Genomic DNA, 5,463 nt, shown 5'->3' with positions numbered 1-5,463 from the left:
CATCTAAAGTGAGCAACTCTTCCTCATCCTTATAACCATCAACTCCATTCATAGTCAGGCATGTAAATCTAAAGTGCCTCAACAGTCTTCAAAATGAATTTCAAGAATAACTTCAACACAAATCTAAATAAATGACTCAACAGTGACATAATAATTATTATGTCATCAAAAAAATTTGCATATCATCTTCTAATCCTCTTTCCAACATAATACTTGTAGGTTTCCAAAATAGAGCTTCAACTCAAAAATCAGAGAAACAGAAAGTATAGCAATAATATGGTTCATAAGAATTTCTGGTCATAAGTGAGAACTGCAATTTTTGAACCCACAACAGATTACACCACAAAGCAATGGAACACTTGTTTTTCAAAATTGAAACATAAATACTTGTTATTCAGCTCAGAGAAATACACATAATAGTATTGCATATATCCTATACCAAGAAACTTAGCTATGAAGAGTAGTTGGCAGAGAAACTAAACTGTTAGTGTGAAGCCATACTTCAAAATTTCTCACCTCAATATCTTCAATCTTTGTCAATTGTTTGGTCTTCACATTGTAACCAAAATGAATGCTTTTGCGTGAAGACATACTTTCTGTTAGATTTTTACGTAGACCTACTTGAAAGATAATTTGATCATTGATCCAGAAACGAAATGACACATTTCTAGGATTAAGATTATGACCAGAAGCAGTCATATAATCAAAAGGGTCCATCTCATGATAGAGAGATCACTTTCCTGAATCAAAATCAAATATATAGATTTGATATGTTCTATAAGAATCTATAGACACTGCGAGAAAGACGGTCGCCCATATGTAAAAATATCTCAAATGGGTTCATGGTTATACGAGGAAGAGGATATTCTCGTACAACAATTTCCTTATCAATATCCATCACAATCACTCCCGCATTTGTTATCCTGTAAAGATCATTGCTTCCATTATAAAGTGGTCTTGATGGAAGAGTACAACGATTGAATGTTGGGAATGCTTCTTTTCTAGCTATCTCTTTCCATGAGCTATCAAGAGTAAATAATGCTCCAATAATAACATTGCAGAAGTACTAATTGAATAACAAATAGTATAATATAGAGATCTTGCATTATTATTATCTACACACAACCCTGAAAATATAAAACAAAACAAAGTGCCATCCATTTTTTTAATTTATTATTAAAATTGAAGGTAGTTGGAAACCTAACAAGCCCCTAAATATTGCTATATATCTAACTATTTTTTAAAACGATTCTTACATATTATCAATTGCAAAATGAAAAGTTTAATTAAAAATTATTTTTACAAACAGATCATTTAGAGAAAATTATATATATCCTACTCAACAAGCTGGATAAAAAAAGAGGTTATTAACTTAACAGCTCACATTGCTCTTCTTTCAATCATAGATATATATCCTTTTGTCTTCTTTATTTTAAATTTATAACATATCATTATATTTTAGGTTGGTATGTGGTAGCTTTACTAAAATGGTATTTAATGCATTATACAAGAATTGACCAGACTAACTTGGAACTAATACTCTGCCAGGTGATAAATTCAAAAATAATGGATGGTAGTTTCTTAAGAACTTGAAGTAATGACTTTTGATTCGTTTTGTGTGTATGCGTGGGATGAACAAAATAGCAAGTATATTATGTTGTTGTCTAGTAGTATACTTGTATGCAAGCTTCAAAGTGTACTACTAGATGAAAACATTGTTATATATATGTCATACTATCTTGGATTAATTATTATTTAGTTTAATATTTTTAAATTTTGTATGCACATGTTTTATTATTTATTATTTAGTTTAATATGTTTAAATTTTGTATGCACCTTTTTATTATTTAGTTATATATTTCCTGTATTAAAAATTGAAAGTAAATACCACCATTTGTTAATTTTTAATTTAGAACTTAAGAAAATAAATTTAATTTTAGACATTTTTAAGTGAACAACCTCAATAAAGAGGTTATTGAGGTTGTTCACTTAAAAATGTCTAAAATAAATTTCATTTTCTTAAGTTCTAAATTTAAAATTAACAAACGGTTGTATTCACTTTCAATTTTTAATATAAAAAATATATAACTAAATAATCAAAATAATAAACTAGATGCATATAAAATGTAAACATATTAAACTAAATAATAAAACATGTACATACAAAATTTAAACATATTAAACTAAATAATAATTAATCCAAAATAATATGACATAACAATATTTTCATCTAGTAGTACACTTTGAAGTTTGCATACAAATGTGCTCAAGTGTACTACTAGACAACATAATATACTTACTATTTTGTTCATCTCATTCATAGGCACAAAATGAATCAAAAGTCATTGCTTCAAGTTTTTAAGTAAATTACCATTCATTAGTTTGGAATTTATAATCTGGCAAAGCATTAGTACTTAGTTAACCCGGTCAAGATTTCCTGTATTATACATTAAATCCCATTTTAGTAAAGCTATCACATACCTCCCTAAAATATAATGATATGTTATAAATTAAAAATAAAGAAAACAAAAGGATATATATCTATGATTGAAAGAACAACAATGTGAGCTGCTAAGTTGATAACCTCTTTTTTGTTTCCAGCTGTTCATGAGGCATAACTTCTACAATAAACTGTATTTCTAGATGATCTAACATTTCCAACAGCCAATGTTTCTCTCTTTCTCTTTTGACTCTCTTATATTTAATCTATGTTCTTCTATTAACCTAATCATTTTAAAGTTAATTCTTATTTTTCTTAATAAGCAACTCTTGTATAAATAAGAGGAGTACTCCAACCCAAACAAAAAAACAAGCATTAACTTCAAATTTCAATTGATCAAAATAAAAGAAAGGGTTTTTAAATCACTCATAGAAGTTAATTCTTATAGTTAATTCCAACTCCAACATAGCTTACGAAACCAATAAAATCATATCTAGTTGAAAGTAAATATCAAACCCATAACTTTAGCATAATAAAACATTTAATAAAATTTGGTTACAATGTATTTGTTCTTTAAATTACTATAAAACTACTTAATATAAATCCAAAAAGTACAAAGGTAATTTCAAGGGTCTGGTAAAAAGTTATGAAACTAGAAACAAAAGTAAAGATAATTATAACCTGAGAGGGTTGGAGGGTTGGCCCAGCGGAAGGGAGCTCGGGTCTCAAGGGTTTGTTCCCTTTGGAGTCTCAGAGTTTGATGGTGCCCCGGACCAAAAAAATCTCAAACCCTCAAGAGCTACGTGGGGTGAAAAACCTCTACAGATACCACGTATATTAAAAAAAAAAAACCTGTAAAAAGTTATGAAATAAGGTAGAACACAAGGAGTAACAAAAATTGAGAATATTTGATATATGAAATAAGAGAATGAGAGAGTGATACCTAAGGAAGAAGAAGAAACAGCAACTCCTCCTCCTCCGCTTCTCGCCGCCGTCTCTATCTCTCACGTTCGCTTTCTTTTTGTTTTGGTTTTCAATATTTATTCCAATGTTTATTTTTTATTTTTTTGTGTGACTTGCTTTGCGGTTGGGCTCCTGCCCATTATTTATTTTTTAAAATATTTATGATCAACCCACAATTAATAAATACTAGTATATCTTTACAACTAATGCTATGAATATCTTATATTCAATATTTATTCTCTGAAATTCCTCTTTTTTTTCCGAATATGGTAAGGATAAGCACATATTATTCACATTAAAGAAGGTCAAAGCAAATATCAAGACATTCAAGTATAGACTAGACAAAATATATTGTATCATAATTGTATTTAAAATAGGATTTCTATTATAGGCAATTATAGACTAGACAATTATAGGCAATTAGTATACAGATCCTTGTACTCTTATATATATATATATATATATATATATATATATATATATATATATATATATATATATATATGTACATCATTACAAAAATAATATATAACAAAATTCCTTTTCTCATATGGTATCAGTTTTTCTCTGGTTAATCTCCCTTAGTTTGTGTTTATCATCCTGTTTCAATCCTTCTTCATCGACTAACTCAGTCACTCGCATCATCATGTCTGATGTTCCACCACCTTCACCAAACCCGTCGACCCATGATCAACCCGCCGATCCATGCGTCATCCATCATTCCGACAACCCTGCAACTGTCCTTGTTACACCTCTGCTCACGGTCGACAACTATGGTTCATGGAGCCGAGCCGTAACAATGGCACTTCGTGCCAAAAACAAATTCGGGTTTGTCGATGGAACCCTAACCTGTCCAAAGAAGGCCGATGATATCTCTAAGTGGCGCCGCTACAACGATATGGTTGCAAGCTGGATTCTCAACTCGGTTTCAACCGAGATTTGCCCTAGCATTCTCTATGCTGAAACGGCAGCACAAATCTGGACTGATCTCAAGGATCGTTTCTCTAAGTCCAACGCTCCGAAAATCTATCAATTGAAACAATCTATCTCTGCCCTAAAACAAGAGGGCATGTCTGTATCTCTGTATTTTACTCAATTGAAATCTCTCTGGGATGAACTCCATTCCATCGCACCTATCAATCCGTGCATCTGTGGTAATGCCAAGAGTATTATTGATCAACAAAATCAGGACCGGGCCATGGAATTTCTTCAGGGCGTCCATGACCGATTCTCGGCCGTCCGCAGCCAAATTCTCCTCATGGATCCTTTTCCTTCAATTCAGCGTATTTATAACATCGTACGCCAGGAAGAGAAACAACAAGAGATTAATTTTCGACCCCTCCCTGCTGAGGAATCCCGGCGCTTCAAGCTTCTAAAATGCAGTATCGCACTCAAGGCAAACGGCAGCGTCCGTACTGTGAAAATTGTAATAAGTATGGTCACACTATTGCTACTTGCTATCAGATTCATGGCTTTCCAAATAAGCCACCAAAGAAATCTGAACCATTCTCATCTACTCCCGCTACTCAACTCTCAAGCACACAATACCAAAAACTCCTATCTCTCTTAGCCAACGAGGACACTATAGGATCATCTGTGAATTTAGCAGGTACCGCTTTTACTTGTGGCCCTTTTTCTTGGATTATTGATTCTGGCGCTTCAAATCACATATGCACATCTCTTTCTTATTTTTCTTCATATTCACCTGTTCATAAAAATATACTTGTTCAATTACCCGACGGCTCTCACGCGTCCGTGAAACACATCGGCAATATTCATTGCTCGCCGTCACTTACACTCACGAATGTTTATCACATTCCATCTTTCAAATATAATCTATTATCTCTTTCACAATTAACAAAATCAATACATTGTGATATTATTTTCTCATCCTCTGGTTGCATATTTCAGGACCGAGCAACGAAGAAGACGATTGGTCGGGGTAGTGCTCGGAATGGACTCTTCTATCTGAATGAAGAACCACCATTAAATAAAGATGACAAGGATCACTATTGCCTTGACCATCCATCAAGTTCTTTTTTTAGTTCTAAGCAATGTAA

The 5,463-nt window shown here is 32.2% G+C and overlaps 1 long non-coding RNA gene across 3 annotated transcripts; it reads right to left on the bottom strand.

The window, feature by feature from the left end:
* Window positions 1-700: 700 nt before the first annotated feature.
* LOC131616529 (uncharacterized) lies at window positions 701-3,520 on the bottom strand. Of its 3 annotated transcripts, none has more exons than XR_009288114.1 (3): window positions 3,384-3,520; window positions 3,122-3,292; window positions 701-1,127 (listed from the first exon to the last, which is right to left on the bottom strand). It is a non-coding gene; the product is annotated as an uncharacterized LOC131616529 (long non-coding RNA). The 3 variants fall into 3 exon arrangements; XR_009288113.1 differs by having other exon boundaries at window positions 701-1,022; XR_009288115.1 differs by having other exon boundaries at window positions 3,122-3,259.
* Window positions 3,521-5,463: the final 1,943 nt, after the last annotated feature.

The sequence above is a fragment of the Vicia villosa genome, linkage group LG7 (assembly GCF_029867415.1).
Source record: "Vicia villosa cultivar HV-30 ecotype Madison, WI linkage group LG7, Vvil1.0, whole genome shotgun sequence".
Taxonomy (NCBI): Eukaryota; Viridiplantae; Streptophyta; class Magnoliopsida; order Fabales; family Fabaceae; genus Vicia; species Vicia villosa.
The sequence above is the reverse complement of the archived record's forward strand: the minus strand, read 5'-3'. Positions and strand labels throughout refer to the sequence as shown.